The sequence below is a fragment of the Marmota monax genome, unplaced genomic scaffold, assembly GCF_021218885.2.
Source record: "Marmota monax isolate L192 unplaced genomic scaffold, Marmota_monax_Labrador192_F-V1.1 WCK01_AAM20220418_F8-fsc00015, whole genome shotgun sequence".
In the NCBI taxonomy this organism is placed as follows: Eukaryota; Metazoa; Chordata; class Mammalia; order Rodentia; family Sciuridae; genus Marmota; species Marmota monax.
Genome location: NW_026692194.1, coordinates 24,375,059 through 24,394,487, shown reverse-complemented (window position 1 = coordinate 24,394,487; position 19,429 = coordinate 24,375,059). Strand labels below are relative to the sequence as shown.

The following is a 19,429-nucleotide window of genomic DNA, read 5'->3' as shown; positions in this document are numbered from 1 at the left end:
AACTCTATTAAATATCCTACTATGATGGTGGATTTTATCAATTTTTGTCCTTGTAATTCTGTCAGTTTTTAGTTTATGTAACGTGAAATTATGTTATTAAATGTAACTAATAATATCATGTTGCTATAGCCTCCCAGTAAACTGTTTGTTTTATCCATAATTATTGTTTCTTATGGTTTAGATATTAGATGTTCCCTAAAACATCATGTGTAAGACAATGCAAGAAAGTTTAGATTGAATTATGAGAGTTTTAATCAATGATTAATCCCCTGAAATGGATTAATTGGGTAATAGCTGTAGGCAGGTAGGGTGTGGTGGAGGAGGTGGGTCTTTGGGGTGTGCCTTTGGGGTATATTATATATTTTGTTGGTGGTGATAGGAGAAGTCTTTGCTTCCTGGTAGTCATGTCCTGAACCACTTTCCTCTATCAAATATTTCCACCATGATGTTCTGTCACATCTTGGGCCCAGAACAATGAAGCCAGCCATCTATAGACTGAGACTTCTGAAACCATGAGCCCCAAATACACTTTTCCTCCTCTAATATTGTTCTTGTCAGGTCTTTTGGTCACAGTGGCAAAAAAGCTGACTAAAACACTATTTGTCCCTACCATTGGTCTATCACTTCATATCTTTTTAGTTTGATATTAATATTTTTATATGGTTTCTTTTGGTTAGTGTTTCTCTGATATGCATTTTTTCTCTCTTTAGCTTTGGCCTTTCAGGTTTCCCTATGTCTTTTCTAATTAGGAATACAAAAAGTTTTCCTTTCAATCTGGGATTTTATATCTTGTAACAGATAAATTTAATCTAATTACATTTATTATGGTTATTAATACATTTGAATTTAAGTCTTTCATCTTATTTTGTGTTTTCCACAATTTGAATTGGATCTCAAGTTCAAAGAGGTGAGCTAATCACCCATTTTCAACTTATAGCAATTTATCTTTAGTTTTGCACTCTTTAATTTTCCATTTTCCTTCTTCATATCACTCACTTCACCCACTCTAAGGTGATTAGAATACATTTTTAATGTCTAATGTGGTTATAACAATTGGTAATTGTGTTTGAATGTGCATTTTGCTAACTTAAATAAACACTATATTTAAATAAATCTCATTCTGGTTTTGTATTTTTCACCCAACACTGTTGTCAAGCTCTATCCACGTTGCTACAGGTACATACATACATGCATCATTTCATAGAACACAGCCAGTATGTTTTACTTAGTCATTCCCCAAGACTGGAAACCATGGTTTTCTTCTACTTTCTGTTTCTATAAACAACACTATGAAAAGCATCCCAGGTAGGTCCTCTTGTAAGCTACAGTAAGAGTTTCTCAAGGACTGACATTGCTGAATAATAGACTATCCATGTGCTTAATTTCACTGAGTGAGAATTATTTTCCAGAATGGCATGAAACTTTGAACTTTCATTATTAGTGTGTGAGTCTCTGTTTCCTTGCATCCCTGATAGCCCTATATGTTAGCTGTAGTTTTTGCAATTTGATTGATATAAAATGATATCTAAATATTGACTTCATTTATAATTTTCTGATTATTAATGATTTGGGACATTTTTTTCTTTATATATTTATTATTTGGGATTCTCCTCCTCTGAATTACTTATCTGTGTGTCTTGCCCAATTTTCTATGGGATTTCCCATTTTCTTGAGAGCTTGGGTTTTGTTTTGTTTAAATTTTTTTTTAGTTATATGTGGATACAATGCCTTTATTTATTTTTATGTGGTACTAGAATCAAACCCAATCCCTCATCCAAGATAGGCAAGCATTCAACCACTGAGCTCCAGCCCCAGCCCCTCTTTTGTTTTTAGCTAGGAAATGAACCCAGGAATTCATTTAGCACTGAGCTACATCCCCAATCCTTTTTATGTTTTGTTTATTTATTCATTTAGTTTTGAGACAGTACTAAGTTGCTTAAGGCCTCACTAAGTTGCTGAGGCTGACTTTGAACTTGCAATCCTTATGACTCAGCCTCCCTGGCTGATAGGATTACAGACCTCTGCCAGCACACAGGATTGTTTTGTTTTGTTTTGTTTTGTTTTGTTTTAAATACATTCTAGGTACTAACCTCATGACAACCACAGACATTGCAAATAAAAATTTCCAGTCTTTTATGTGACTGTTAATTTTGTAAGTCTTTGCTGGAACAATTTATCAATATTTACCTTACAGTTTTTGCTTTCAGGAATTTGTATAAGAGGTCTTTTTTACACCAGAACACAGAAAGATTCCCCTACATTTTCATCCATTAGTTTCATGCTCATATCTTTCTATCAAGTTCTTTAAACCATCTAGAATGCAGGGATTCCACTTCCTTTTTCTTCAGATGAACTAGAATGGCTTTCTACAAACAAATCAGAATCTGACTGTAATTCTGACTGAGATTATATTGAATGTACAAAATAACTTTAGGAAAACTGAATACTACATTAGGTAGACCTCTCCTGAAACGTAATCTCTCTAACATTTAGATATCTTTTCTGCTTTTTAACTTGGATGTTTTTTCTATGTAATATTGTGCATACTCTTTAATTTTTAGATACTTTATCAATTTACTTGCTATTATGAAGAGTAGCATATCTTCTTTTATGTTTTATATTTATTGCTGCTATAGTTCAGGACTAATATTGATATTGTAAGATGACACTTTATATGGCAACCTTTCCAAACTTTATTGTTTTCAAGATTTTATTTTTTTAGAACAGATTTAGGTTCACAGCAACATTTAGAGGAAGGTTCAGAGATTTCCTATACATCCCCTGAGCCCATGCATGGAAAACTGTGTCCTTATCAATGACCTCCACCGGAGGGCCATTTTTTTACATTTCAGGAATGTATGTTGACACATCATTAACAACAAAAGTCCACAGTTCACATGTGGGTTCCCTATCGGTGGTGAACACTCTTTGTACTTGAACCAGTGTATGTGATGTGCATCCACCATTGTGGTCACACAGAGTTTTTCCCTGCCCTAAAAATCCTCACAACATCTGTCCAACCCTCTCTCCTCTCTAAGCTCTGGCAACCGCTGGTCTTTCAACTGTATTCTTAGTTTTTCATTTTCCAAGTGGTTATAGGGTTTTTGTTCTTTCTAGAAGTTTTACTTGCTTTTGTAAACCTATATGTTATTTTTTATACCATCAGTACATTTATTATGGTTTCTATTTCTTTATTAAGCTCTATAAGCCCTTTAAACACATTTACTATATAAAACCTTTCAGATTGCTTTATCTGCTCCACTTAATGGGTACTAACTTTTCACCATTAATATCTTAAATTAGGTAATTTTTCTCATAATGCACAATTTCCTTACATAATCTTCACTATGAGCTCATTTTCAGTGAGGGTCATATTTTCTAAGATTTATTAAGGTCTCTGTTATAGAAACATCAATATAGAGTACTTGTCTCTGAGGACTACAGAAATGTCTAAATCAGTTTCATCCATAATATCTCAACTCATGACTTCAGTACTATAATAGTAACATAATTTAAAGTTGGGGTTTTCTCTTTTAAAACTGACTTTCTTAACATAATTTAGAGCCCATGGTACCCACTAAAGCTTCATTAGTGCTCCCTCACTTTCCCCAAGTGTCCTTTCTATGGCTGGGACAGCTGTCCAAACCTCTAAGCTTTCTGCAAGAGCTCCCCTCAAAATCCCTGCAGTCTGAGTCCATATTTCCTGTTCTACTATGGATTGGTTTGAGGTTCCCTCTTTATTTCACACATAAGTATTTTATTTTTCTATATCAGCTTTTATTATTTTTAATATTTTGGTTTTATTGGGGTTTTTTTCCAGCAGATATCTGTTTGCATGCTGAAAGAATACAGTGTACATCAGTTTGGTCCACCTTGGCACCAATAAGGTTTAGTTTGAGTGCCTTTTTATTTATTTATTTGTGGTGCTGAAGATCGAACCCAGGGCATTAAGTAAGCATTAAGACATTTTAAGACCTTATTCTCTGATCATGACCCCCCAATCTTGACATGAAATATTCCACTCAGTCATTCTCAGTATCTACTCATCTAATTTAAAGATACACTTAGAGAAAAGTTGAGCCAAGCAGTTCAGGTGACTCTGCTGAAATGTTCCTTGAATTCTTTGGGTCTGAATTTCTATGCACCTTTCAATTCCTATGGTTTTTTTTATTTCCTTAAGAAACAAAAGTTATACAAAGAAAGTTACTGTCATTTTTAGTCAAAAATATATCTTCCTTGAGTCATTCAGTAATACTTTCATTAGGTTTTATGCATAATGGCTGGATCTTTCCATTTCCCTTTGTGAGATTAACTGCCTAATTAAAAGAACCGCAATATCTAATACACAGGTAATGTGTTTTACAGAGGCCAAATGAAATGACCATTGGGGTGTTTCATTACAAACACCATCAGAAATAAAAATGAAGATTGAATCTCATATGCAAAAGGAAGTTTTGCTGTTTTCAACATTCCTCTAAAATATTATGCCCTTTGGTCAATAGAAGGTGCCATTTTGTGCAAAGTAATGTATTTAGAGTAATTACAACTCAACATAGGCCCCTATAGCAAGGTAATTTTTAATTAAATATTATGAATTATATGGGCTCATCTTCTCCAAATAATTACTAGTATTATAATATCAAATATTATAAATGTATATAAATGCCTTCTTTTCATTTAAAAAATAATTTAGATGTCCTTTTAGCATTTTTCAGCATTCATCACATCCTGCCCTCACCAACCAGTGTAGGAAGAGCAGGTCACATGGGTTTTCTCACGCTTCCTTACTTCCCTAAGCAGGTGCTGAATCATACGTGGATTGTTCACACTTACACATCTTTCCACCTGCCCACCTACATGCCCCTTAATAAGAGCATCAGTGCTTCCTCAGACTAATTCCCTCTTATCACTGCCATCAGTAATTTCTAACCTCACCCTTTGGCCCATGCTTTGCCCTGGCCAAAGCAGAAAAGGGATTAACTTTAAAGGCATGATTGGATAGATGTTCCAAAATGGGATGAGTAAAAGCAAAACTCAGTCATACAGCACATTATTAATCTCTATAGTCACCCTACATGCAACAGCACACTAGGACTTCTTGCCCCTGACTAACCCTAACTTAGCACCCACTGATCAAAATAATGTTTTCACCCATAAAGAAGTGATGTTTGAAGAGATCAACATGATTACCCTGATTTAAACATTAAGCAGTGTATACTTGACATGTATCTAAACATCATATAAATATGATTTATGGTGCCCCATAAATATGTACAATGTTGGGGGTGGGGTTGTGGTTCAGTGGTAGAGTATTCACAGACCACATGCGAGGCCCTGAGTTCCATCCTCAGCACCACATATAAATAAATAAATAAAGGTATTGTGTCCAACTACAACTAAAAAATAAATATTAAAAAAACATACATACAATGTTTTTGTTTTGTCGATAAAACAAAATATAAATATATTTTAAATAAAATGACTTTTGGCTTTCTAGGTGTACCTCACTTACCAACTCCCAATGTCTACAAAGAAAAAACAGATTCTTAACCTAAACAAAGAGCAAAAATTCTATTGCTCTGATACAGCCCTGATGTTCTATTATTCAACATTTATGATCTTTCTGAAAGAGTAACTCTTCATATATATTTTCTGAAGGTAAAGAAATTCTCATTGCTGATTTGACAGGTGAAAAACATGATAGCTATTATAAATAATACAGTGTTCTTATAGACTCAATAAATATACAAGGTAATAAAACTCTAGTTCAAGTAACAAGCCAGAATTCAGCAATCAAATGATATTTCACCCCCTTCAAGCAGCTTGGCACTCATATTGCTGTCTTTGCTTAGAACATCTTTGGAGTTTCTCTTTTAGAATCGCTTTCAGGCCTGGTACACCTAGTTTTAAATAGCTTCTAGGAGCAAATCACCACCGTGGAAAAGTTTACTTTTTACCTTTTCATTTGCTTTTCTCTCTATCTCTCTCCCATTTCTTAAGGGACAGGTCTATTAACTTTATGGTTTGTTTTTTTTTTTAGTTTAAATTATTTTTTTTCTAACAACACATAAAAGCTACACACATGAGTGAGGTATTATGCGATATACATTGTCTAATGTTTTCATCAGGTAACATCTCAAACATTTTTTGTTTCTTTATGGTGAAACATTAAAAAATCCCTTCTTCCTACTTTTTGAAAGCACATTATATAATGGTTGTTTATTTGCCTTCTGTGAATGGCACAGCAAAGCTTCCAATTCCTATTCAACTGTAACTTCCTGAAAGTCACAGTTCAAGTTGGGCAACATGTTAAGTTTTTGCTCAAATACCAGGTAATGTAATTATGAGGTGATGGGAGTATTTTCCTAGTGTATGTTATAAACTGATCACAAAACTGTGATGAATTCCATAATTTGTGGAAGTGACCTCAGTTTCCCAGCAACAAAAATAGGTAACTTTTATAGTGACTTCTTTGAAGGGCAATGCTCCTCTCATTTAACAGCTTAGGTACTGTTGTATTTCTTGTGTGAAATTACATTTTGCTCATGGTTCATTTCTCCAGTCTCCTGTAGAATGTTTTAAAAATCTGCTGAAAATCTTTTATTTGAATGGGATATTTTTTAAAGATTTGTTTTGAAATGGGATTGGACACTATTTAAGGAAGGTCAATATTTTCTGGGGGAAATACTGGAATATAATCATTTGAATTTTTTTTCACTTTAGAGCAGATTTCCTTGGTTTCATAAAGTATGCAAACTTTTTAAAAATTTTAAGCCTTTTATTAAATTTCTCCAAAACTTATTAGCATCTAATAATGGTATCATAGAAACTTTAAAAGTATTCCTCTTAAGAATAATGAACACGTTTGCTAAGTGTTCCCATTTAGGATTCATAATTCCATATAAGCCTATTTTGACCAAATTCAATATTTCTCATTTACATTTTGGGAGCAATATCCACTTTTTTCAGCTTTATTAAGGTATAGTTGACACCTTAAATTTTATATATTCAATGTTTGCAACTCAATGCTCTGATAGCATAAATATTGTGAAATAATTTCTAATCAAGCTATTTAGCACAGCCATCACCTCACATAGTTACCTTTTGTAGTGGAACATACACTATTAGCAAATTTCAAGTATTTTAATACATTATTTTTAACCATAGTCACTATACCCATACATTAGGTCTCCACAACTTATTCATCTTATAACTGTGAATTTGTCCCCTTTGACCATGCAAGTATTTGTACAATGCTCCCTTTCTGAGTCGGCAGGTGGAATGAAGTATAGGAGGAACCATGGCCTTGGAGCTAAGTGTCAATTCTCGTCATAACTGATCTTTCGGTTAAGTGACTTAAGCAGTCTCAGTCCATTGTTCCATCTGTGTGCTTATTGGCCTCTAAAGATGATGGGAATTAAGTGAGGAGACTTTTGAAAGCCCACTACAATCAGGTTGTAGCAGGAGACATATTCCCAGAGTTGTGGGAACAGAGATCTTAAAATACTATTATGAACCAATAATTATGATCTAGTTCCCTCTTAGGCTCTGACCCATCCCCTGAATTCACAGCCTCTTTGGAAAATGCTGAAAAGATGGATGGGCAGGAGGGGGATTGCTGGAGTATGTAGTTTAAATGGTCACAGCAAGTAACCTAGAAATACCAAGGGTTTCAGAAATTGTAACTATAACCACTGATCATAGTAAATATTACCACCATAAAATTCAGCTCCCATATAGACCATGTTGTATAGCTTAATTTATCTATATATGCATTTTTTTAAATCTGAAAATATATGTATTTTCAGGAGAGAGAGGCAATCTGTGAGTTTCTTTTTTCTTTTTGTTTGTCTGTATTTTCTAATATATCTAAAATGAACACATAGGACCATAACTTTGATTCTCATAAAAATAAAATGCTTGGTGTAAATGAGATCACTGTTAAAAAGCAACACTAGAACATAGGTCTACTGTCACTATCTACTTGTCCCTTAATGGGCTGCACAAACCAGTCTGGCACCTGTGGTTCTGGGCAGCTCACTCTGCTTAGCAAAATTTTCAAATCTGTCGATTGTCCATATAAAAGTTGATTAAAAGACTCATCCATTATGTTGAAATCAAGGTCATTTATCCCTGTGCAAATGGGAAAACAATGCAAATAAAATACACAGCCTGCATTCCTCTCATCATTCATATCTGTCTAGGCTAATTAAAAATAGATTTTTTTCCATTGTTTTGTACTCAGAAAAATTAAGGCTTTTGTTTGTTCTCTTTGTACTATCAAGAAGTAGCATGCATATAAAGCTTTCCAGCCTTGAAAAATGGTGTACTTAAATCTTAGAAACTTTAGAACTGAATTTAGTTTCTCATTTTTCCAGCCTTATTGTCATTGTTCAATGCTAAAATGTTCTTTGGAAAGTACACAGAAAGACCACATCCATTTCCAATAACCTATAGGAGAGTGGGAATCTCAATGAGCTTTTGCAAAGGGCACAGTGGAAGGAAGTACTTTTGAGTGAATTACTGTGAAAAAATTGCAGTATGTGAGAACTTCTGTTTGACAGTTTTTGACTGGAAAATTATAAGGTATCCATGTTATTTCTTAAGGTATTCATTTTCTTCAAATTAGACATTGGTTCAAATACTCTTTTTAAATGTCATTGCTTGGAGGTATGCATTTTCAGGGGGGAAAAACATACTTAAGTGTGGTCTGGCATTATCACCAGCTAATGGTGTCCATTAGCCTTACACTCCAGAATTTAATGAAAAAGATTTTAGAAAACTTTCAAAGCAACATGGTGAGAGAGGAGGTGGAATGGTAGGTGGAGGATACGGAAGAATAAATGGGACATGCTGCTTCTGGATACTATTTTAGCAGATTTTCCAAAAGAAATTACTTTTGCTCATTCTTAGCTTTCAAGTCATCATTTGGAAAATATATGCTGCCCTTCAGAGTGCTGAATTTCAGACTAATATATCACTCCTTATGTTAGAGCAAAATAAAAATAGCTTGGAGTCTGTAAATATCATATATCTATAAAACTGGTGTTTTTGAGGCCACTAAGCCCAAGAGATCTCACCCAAGGTCACTGCAGTAGGCAAAATTTGGGACCCCATGACTTTGCCCCCTTGTGTTATTCCTGTTCTTATGTTTTGTGCCTCAAAATTACATGGTGAAAGCACTCGCACCTATTTATCACCTGACCTTAAAAGACATTCTCTGGTATTACAATATAATCACATAAGCCCTTAAAAGCAGAGATCTTTCTCTGCTCCTCAGAAGAGGAAGGTGGAGTTTCAAAGATGAGAAGGATTTTATATGCCATTTTTGGTTTGGGATTTAAGAGAGCCACATGTTAGGTAAACAAGGAGCTCAGTCCTACAAGGGTGAAGAACTGAATTAGCCACCCCTCAAATGGGCTTGGAAGTGAAATCTTCCCAGAGGCTCTACATACATACCCCACCTTGCCAGCACCTTGGTTTCAGTCTCTTGAAGTCCTGAGTAAAGGACACTGCTGATCTGTGCTTTACCTGAACACCTGATCCACAGAACCAGAAGATAATAAAAGGGTGTCAATTTATGTAATCTACCTCAGCATCTATAGAAAACAAACCTTCAGTGACCATCATGTGGGTCCATCCCAGGCTGTGTGAACCTCTACCTCAGTCAACAGTGCAATGCCAAACCACCCTCCCACCAGTGGATGGACAAACCCCACCCTCCATGTCCCTGCCTACAGGTGCCTCTCTCTACTAGTGCCACCGTATCTTCTATGTAGCTAATGATATCAGTGCTGCTGACTCCTGGGGGAGCCCACAGTGTCCCACAGCTGAGGACATAAATACCATGTCTCTGCCTCTGCCCCCTGGGGAGCCCTGTGCCCTGAGTGTTGAACCACACAGGCAATGTCTTTGTTGTGTGGTGGGGAGTAGTCTGGACTGTCCATCCAGCCCCAGTGTTGGACATTGCAGTTTCTCCAGAGTTAGGCAATGTCTCACTCTGTGTGCTGTGGAGGAAAGAATCAGGGCTCTCCTATCCTGCTGCCAGCATTCCAGTCTGGACTCCTTGTGAATTGGGCAAGCTGCCTAACATACCTGAGATGGTGTTCCCATGTATAAAAGGGAGAGGGAAATGGCTCTGCCTCAAAGATGTCTGGGGAGCACTAAATGAAATGTACATAAGTTGCTTCCTGCAGTTTCTGGCATATGATAAATTCACAGTTCTGTTATTTTCAAATTTTCTTCCCACCACCCATCATTAGGGATGTTATGCCCCTCCATCTTTTCCTATCACTTGATTAGTTAACACAATGAAAAACTTATTACCTTAAAATGGGTTTCACCTCTCCTTTGATTCAGTGCTACCCAATCTTACTTAATTTTAAGAAACACCCAAGATATTTGTTACAAGTACAAAATTGCAGACCGTATCCCTAAAGCTTCTGTCTCAAGAGGTCTGGGGTAGGCTCTAGAAATCTATTTTCATCAAGGGCCTCTGGTGATTATTATAAACTGCCCCAGTTACAGAGTAGGGTCCATGTAATTCTGGGTATTCACTGAATTGATGCTGGATATGGGGGAGACACATGTGCCAAGCTGTCTGAGAAAGCTAACAACCTTCTGATACCATGGGCACTATCACAGCATTGCAAATTTTTATAAGGAAAAGACAATTTCCCCACCTGAGGGTAGAGTTTGCTGCAGCAAATTCACATTCCCTTCTTAAGAAAATGCTCCCTCCAAGCCATTCCCTGTCATTCAAAGTAGCTTGTTAAGGTTAACATTCTGTTGGGAAGGCATAAAGCAACAAAGCAGTAGCAAGGCAAATAGTGCCTGGCATAAAGTAAACAGCAAACAATTATTGGTTTGCATAAATCCTGATCCAATGTGTACAACCGCATGACAGGATAGACATGCTGCTCTGTCTGCCATGTGATCTGTTTACTGCATTTGGTTAACAAAAATTTTCACACATCATGTAAATATGTATATACCTAGTGTCATAGCCAAAGGTAGATTGTTATGAAACTAATTAAACTTAAGCCTCAGACGGTTATTCATATGGTCATTTATTTTTATAAAATTTCCAAAAAGATGCCTGAACTCCTTTCCCAAAATTCTATAAGCTTCAGATTTTGTAAAACCTGGGTTTGCCATCTCAGTTCTTCAAAGGGGAGCTTTGGACTGCTTAAGAGCTCAGGAAAGTAGGATGCCTCTAACAGCCACCCCACCTCACAATGATGGAGGCTTTCAACACCAACAGGTTATACTCGGAGAGGACAACACAGTGTGATCCTCTGCCTTGGGCACAGCCAATGTCCTCTCCCCACCCTGTAGGGACAACAGAACAGAATATCCCTCCCTTGTCAGATCCCTGAAGCTAGAGGGAGTAAAGCAAAATCCTCCACCAGTCCTACAAACTATGCAGACCCCCCTTTTTTAAATCACTTCGGGGCTCAGGATTTCTCACTTCCATCTCCTGTCCCATGTGCCAAATCCATTTTGTCCCCAGTCTGGGCTCAATTACTCCATTCCCAACTCAGTGGCCACACTACATAACCATAAGCAGCAAGGTGGCAATAAAAAATGCTGATGCCTTTTGCACAACCCCTGCTCTACAAACACACTGTGATTTAGTTTGAAATATTTGTTTTATGTAATTTGTAGATTTTAGCTATTGAACTAAGATCACTCATAGAAATAGACTGCAATTTACTGCTGTTTCTCCATTTTTTTATTACTGCATAATTAAAACCTACTGTTGGCACTGTGGGAAAATGTTGGTGTTACGCAGTATGCATTTTAATTGGCTGCACAACCAGCATCCTTTCTCCCAGCAACCCTGCTTCTCTGTAGTGATGTGTGTGCATGATTCTCAGACTCCATTAAGCAGCTGAAATTCATAGCCTTTCAAAGACCCTACACTCTGATTCTCCAGTTATCGACCCTGCAGATGCTTCAGGGTAAAGGACCATGAACTGAGGGTATGGGGCTTGAGGAAGTTGTATGTAAGGGTAAGCAGGAAATATAAAGAAGCTCTGGGGGTGGTGTGGGTCTTTCTCCTCTGTACTTCTTGCAGCCATGGGGACAAACAACTTTTACCAAGATGGAGACACAAGACGGTAGCTCCCACTTATGCTGTTTCTCATTGAAAAAGAATACTCAGAGGGTAATGGAATAAAAAAGGACTTCAGACTCTTAATAGGAAAACTGCCATTTCATTCTATAGGTTCTTATAGTCAAAAAAACTTAAGACTGCAGAACTTAACACTGGAAAGGCATAGAAATGGATAATTCATAATCACTGTCCTCGTTCTAGTTAAGATAAATATTCAGATTAATAACCATGTCACCACCACAGGTTTTACTAGTAATATAAGGAGCTATTTGATATGATGTAAAGAACACGAATTTTGCAATCAGAGAGAACACGTTTTGAATTCTACTTTTGCAATATATCCAGCTCTATCACCTTTGGAAAACTTACTTCATCAAAGGAATGTCACTTCCTTATCTAAAAAATAGCAACAAAACACTCCATTTTATGCATCATGCAAAAGGGCTCATGGATACAAAGAGGAGTGGCTGTTGGAAGTATCCAGCTCCCTCTGGGGTCCTATCAATTCCATTTCCCGCTTTGGGGAGCTGTAGCAGGGAATCCAGTGAGGAAGATTATAAATGACAGACATAAGTATGATGGCAGTATATGATAGGCATTTCATAAATAGTAATTGTCACTGTTGACAACTATTTCAGAGGTGTCACTGTTGACACCATTTCTTCATGTCCCTAGACTATTTCAATAACCATGGAACTCCAGACTCTTCTCCCCCTGAGTTTCCTAAGAAAACTCTATCTACAATGTGGAGCTGATCTGCAAGGCTCTTCTTTCACCTCTTAGTAGCTCCATGTCCTCAAGAGAAATCCTATCTCTTGAACTGTGGGTGCTGGGATGTACCCCTGCCCTCCTATCCAGCCCACTGCCCAGCACTGCCTCCCTGTTCCCCTGCTGCACTGTGCTTCCTCCTACCTCCTGGGTGTGGACATCGTGTTCCTTTGTCCTGACCTTTCCAATCTAACCATGTCTGTTTGTTCAAATACCTCCAAGGAGCCACATTCAAGGCCACCTTCACTTCCCACCCAACATCGTAGTATTACTCTCTCTACCTTCCTATTTTCTCCTCTCCAATCCATTCTTCAAACAGTAGACAGTCTAGTTTTACACCTAAATCCCATCATGGCACTCTTTTTTTTTCCCCCTCAAAGCCTCCAGTGGCTCTTCTCCAAGATGAAGTCCAACACTGACCATGGCCTCCAAGGCCCTCCCTGACTTGACCCTTCACACTCTACCCCTTGATCAATGTGCTCCAGCCACACTGGACAGTTTATGGTTCTTTGAATCCCCAGCTCTTCCCCTCTTTGCCAGCCCCTACTGTCCAGAATGCTCCCACACCTGTCCTTAGCAGGATCCACCCACCTGCTCAGTCTCCCTGACTCAGCTCAAGGGCCACTTCCCTAGAAGCCCTCTCCTAATCTCCCACACAAAATGACAGATGGCCCTGTTATTCTCCCTCAAATATTAATTAGTATTAGAATATTATATAACTACTAATATACAATATTCTCCCTTTAATATTAATTATAATATATAACTATTTCTTTCTATATTATATAATTGTATATTTTTACTTAATGACCCTCTTTCTTTTGCAGGGCCAGAAAAATGTGATCCCTCTCCCCCTGAAACAAAAGATAGGTTGACAAGAGAAAAGCATAGCAAGTTTATTTAATCAAAGGCTTGTGTGACACAAATCTCTTTGGAAATTAAGACCCAAAGACCCATAGGAAACTGTCCATTTTTAAGCTTAGGTTCACTGAAGCTAATTGTGTAGAAATGTCACTGGACAAAAAAGGAAATGACTGAGGGGGAAGCCCAGCAGGACTGTCTGTTCAGATTCTTCCTTGTTTCTCTGTGTTGTATCCCCTCTCTTCCAGTATGGGACAGGATCCCTTCTGGAATGAAAGTCTTATGACCTACTTAAGATAAGGTAGGTCAGAGAATTTCTTATTGCCAGCTCTTATACAGAAAGGCAGGGAAGATTAGAGTAATACTTCTAGGAGTTATGGCTGGGTTCAAAGGAATGAGGTTCCAGTTTCTTGGACCTACCTTAGAGAAGAGGAATTCTCATTTCTGTCAACTGCCTTGAGGGAGAAAAAGAAGCAGGAAGAAGGACAAGAGAAGTCAGAAAGAGACCTGTTCCTGAGGCCCTCCAGCACCCTTCCACTCAAAGTCCTCAACATGCCGACCACCCATATTTGGGATATTGTTTTCTGAGTCCCTACACTCTCTAGATTGGAAATTCCACAAACACAGGGCCGTTTCCCCAAGCAGAAATCCCAGAGCCCTGCACAAGTATCTTTCAAGCAGATGCCTCCATGAAGGCTCCTTGAAGCCCTGCCTTTTCCCCTGTACCCACACTTCAGCTGGGGCCTGCAGACTCCTCACATACACATCAGTATGAGACAGGGCTTTGCAGTATTTTGTTTCTACATCAATCTCTGCCTACAAGAATGTGAGCTTCCTGATACTAGGGTTATTCCTCTGTGTGTTCCTGGCATAGCAGAACATATTCCCTCTGCTCCCCTGTCCAGTATGAAAGATAACTCTTAAAGGTAAAGTGCTCCTAATTCTGTATATTAAAATATTAACAGCCCTGCCGCCTTCAGGTAACCTGGTGACCAAATGCAATCAAAGCTTCACTCAGTTCTATGTAGAAAAGGTAGTAAAGGTTTACAGTGGATGTGGGTATAACAAAAAGAAGGTTCATGGAGACATCCAGAAGAAAGAAAATAAGAGGGACAAAAGGGGTGGTGGTACAAGTGATGAAATATGAGAGATCTGAGAAATATTTGGGGGATAAATCTTTCAGGTTTTGGTGACAAGCAAGAAGCAGAGAGAAATAAGATGTCAAACATGGCTCCTAATGATCTGGTTTTGCAAACTGGTGGATGTGGAAGCCATGCACTGAGATGGAGCACCGTGATTCAGATCCTCACAGGGCAAAATGAAATGAAGCAATGGTCAGAGTGTCCTCAAAATAACAATGTGCATGAGTGGCCCTACGTTCTTCTCTTGGAAGTGCCATTTGGCCTGTATATCTGTGGGTAGGGAGAACAGCTCATCGTCTGAAGGTCATATTTGTCTGTAAAAGCCAGTAAAATAAGAACAATATCTACTTAACCTGCTCTTTCTAACCCAAGGGCCCCCTAGCTCTGACTCCCTTGGAAGCCTGGGACCAGCAAGGGGAGGAAAGCTAATGTTCTAACTAGCTGGCCCACTGAAGTAAAGATTTTTCTGTGTTTTCAAAGAGTATAAGGACAAAACCCATATTCTCTTTGGTAAAGAATCCAAGTAAATTGTCATAGAGACAATCCATGGATATTAACACCATTATTATTTCTAGCTACCTCCACGTGCATTGTTTATCACCTTCATACCTACAGAGTCTGGAAGAAAAATTCAGATGATGAAAGATTCAGAGAGACTTACTTACCTGAGGTTGCCTAGCCACTGAGTAATAGCGCAGGGATTTGGACCCAAGTCTACATGAATCTGAGGTCACTATTCTTTTTAATAATGAATCTCTTTGACTGAGCAATCCTTCAACATTGATGCTCCCCACCTCCATGCAAAAGAGGCATTTCCAGGTATTAAACACATTAACGGTAAGGCTTTGGCCACACAAAAGGAACAAAGTAATTGACCTCTGCAGAGATCAAAACCACAATTCTGCTCTTATTTGATCATTCTGTCACTTGAGTGCTTAAGGCAGACAAACACTAGCAATCAAAGGGTTATAAGGTTTTATTTCCCTGCATATTGTATAGGTTGCTCATTTATTAAAACAACCAGCCTTCCAAAATAAGCCACTGGACAGCAGAGTGGCAAGGGATGCTTCTATAAATTATCAATGGAAAGTATTTTGTCAAAAATTCCCAGGACTTGAGAAGTGGGAGCTAGATGATGGAAATCTACCTTGGAAATGTGCAGAACCTACTCCCCCATCCAGGTCCTCAGGAATGAGTGGCCTCCTTAGATCTTGCCACATGCTCACACTGCCACCTGCTGGACAGAGTGCACATCTCCCCTTCCCCTGACTCCTGTCCATCTGGAGACCCCTCCCTGATATCTCATAAGGTCACTTCCTTTTCATATTTTAAGGTTTGGTACTCAAGAGGAATTTTTAATTCTAACCAAAAACTCTTCTCAGCCTGATACCAAAGAAAGGCAGGTAGAACCCCCTGCATGCACTGATGGTGGCTGAGGAAGCTGTGTGAGGGAACCAACTAGGGGAGGAGGAGGCTGTACAGGTGAGCTGGTGGCTGAGAGAAGCTCTCCCACCAAAATTCCAATTGTGTCATTTTCAAAACTCTCAAGCCTTTTCTACCACAATTCTCAAGACAAAAACCTCCTCAAATCCCTTTTAAATACAGTGAGGAACATTCCCACCTGTATAGTTCTTTTCTTATAAGCACAGCTTGTGCACCTAATGGCAGGGCAGGTTTCCAGCTTGAGAACATAGCGCCATTATTTTACGAACCCATAGGCAGCAGTCTTTCTTTTTAAAAGAATTTCAATCTTCCCCTTTCATTCACTCACAGCATGAAAATAAATCACTGTGCTTGAGCATTTTAAAAATTAAAGGCTTAGATGGCACATGCTGATCAAAAGCTGATCTTCAAATACCTATTTCCACCAGCTATTACATTTAACTTTTCCTTTTCATTTTTCCTTTTTTTCACCTCTGTGTGGCACGACATAGATGCAGCAGAGTGAATAGTGCATCTCTCTCTTCAAACTAGATAGAATGCTAGACCCTATTTCTTTTGGATAAGTTTAGAAGAGAAAGATGGGCTAGGGAGTATGGGAGGTAAAAGTCATCCACCTAGTGACGTGTCTCTCGTGTATGTAAAGTTCAACCACTCAGCAATAAATAAAACCATCCTCTGATTCCACTTTCCAAAGGAAAACACTGAATGTCTCTCTGAAGGAATCTCACTTGCTCAGATTTATAGAACTTCTTGGTAACTAGAGAGGACCTGGGATTTCTCAACTGCTGGCAAGTTTTCAGGTTTTCTACATCATTCATCAAATATCCTGCTTTCACATGTAGATGTGAAATATCTACAGCCTGTCTCTCCCCGGATGCTCTTGTTACTCCCATGGCTTCAAGCACACAGAGTGTCAGTGACTCCCAGGTCTCTGTCTTCACTTCTAAACACTCACCTGAGGTCTAGACCCCATCTCTATGCCCATTCTTTACACCCTGAAAGTCCTACAGGATCCTTCAGCTCATTGTGTCTACCCTCAACTCTCGGCCATCAAGGATCTATCTCACAAACCTGCCCTTAGCCTTCCTGTAATGACCTGGTAAATGGCAAAACAATGCATTCAATTATGCAAACCCAAACTCCAAATGCCACTCATGCTACCACCCTCTCCATGTAATTGATCACAAAGTTCTATTAGGTCTACTGCCTAGTGGTAGTATCCCCTTTTCTCCAGGTATCCTCATACTTCAGCCTTTCCACTTGGACTGTCAAAAAGCCACACAACCCTCTACCTCTCCCTGTGCTTGCTGCACGCCCCCCCCCATACACACACCCATCTTTCACATTCCAAATATAAAACTGATCATGTCCTTGACACCAAAATTGCAATACATAAAGGTTTGGTAAATTGGGCTTTATCACAATTTAAAACTTGCTTAAAGACCCTGCTAAGAAAAAGAAGATGAATTATAGAATGTGAAAAGGTATTCACAAATCTCATATCTGACAAAGAACTTGTACCTAGAATATCCAGAGAACTCTCAACACCTAACATTACAAAAACAAAAAACCCAGTTAAACAAACAACCCAACTTAAAAATCTTCAAAAGATATGCACAGACATTGCACAGAAAATATATAGATGGCAAAGAAACAGATGAAAAGGTGTTCAACATCATTAGCCATTAGCAAAATGCAAATTAAAACTCTAACAAGATACAAATCCACCTATCAGTGTGGCTAAAATAAAAACAGTGATAATGTCAAGTTCAGGGAAGGATTAGAGAAACTGAATCACTGGTGCAACCAAAAGTGGCAAAATGTATAGAAAGTGGTTTGACAGTTCCTTTTTAAACTAAAAATAGACAATACAACCACAAAGTTGTAGTTGGGAGGAACTATCCAAAGTAGTAAAAACGTATGTTCGTGCAGAAATCAGTACACAGATGATATAGTAGCTTTACTTGTAGTAGTCAAAAACCACCCAAATGCCCTTCAATGTGTAAATGGTTGAACTGTAGAACATACAACTCATAGAAAAATACTTAGCAATGAAAATGGATGAATTATTGATTATACACAAATTGTATGAACCTCAAGGATATTACGCTGAGTTTTTTTAAAGACCTGTCAAAAGGATACAAATTGCATGATTCTGTTTATGTAACACTTCTGAGATGACATAATTATAGAGATGACCAGATTCATAGTTGACAAGGGTCAGTGATGGGGGAAGGAAGTGCCGGTAGCTATTAAAGGGTAGCACGGGGGAGTCTTATGGTGATGGTACAGTTAAGTAGCTGGATACTACACATGTAATAAAAGTATATAAAGCTATATACACACAAGAGAAACATTATACTAAAAATCGGTGTGTGTATATTTAGAAAAATCTAAATAAATCTTATGGGAAACACCCACATCCATTTCCTCCTTGATTATTAGATATAATTTACACATGACGTTCACAATGACAAAGGCTGGGTAAAGGGTACAGCAGACCTCCCCTGCATTTCTTTACATCTTCCTGAAAATTGGTGATTATTTCAAAATAAAGTGTTAAAAATACCAAGACTGCTCCCTTGTTGTAGTTATCTGCAGTTTTCACTATTCTAAGAAAAAATATACACGCCTCTGCACACCCCTTATAGGGTCCTCCATTTCAACCTTTGGATCCTCTTAAGTATTCTTGTTAATTATAATTTTGCTGTTTTCCATCTCTTTATTCAATAAGCTAAAATGTCTATCATTTTAAAACAATGTTTGCCTTTTCTTTTCATGTTATAGAAAATGTATGCATGCAGCCTGAAATTTCTCAGATTTGCTGGATTTAGACATTCTAAGCATATCCCACAGTGTTAGCAAATCTTGCATGCCCCAGCCAGATTATTCTGTCAAACAGCTTTCCATTCTGGATGCCACACGCTTTCTATAATTTATCCAAAGGGAAAGGAAAGATAAGGTGTTATGATAAGGGCCCGAAATGAGTCAGAATATGAGAATACATAAAGCACTGGAAGTGTTGAGAGGAGTCCACAGATCTGGAACATCCCCCATTGCTGATAAGTTTTCTCGTTTTGCAAGCCCAGTGCATCAG

The 19,429-nt window shown here is 38.1% G+C and overlaps 1 long non-coding RNA gene across 1 annotated transcript in view; it reads left to right on the top strand.

Annotated features, from left to right (window-relative positions):
* The window catches only part of LOC124080102 (uncharacterized), a 48,591-nt gene that overhangs the window by 17,883 nt on the left and 11,279 nt on the right, over window positions 1-19,429 (top strand). The gene's annotated exons all lie outside the window — the stretch shown is intronic.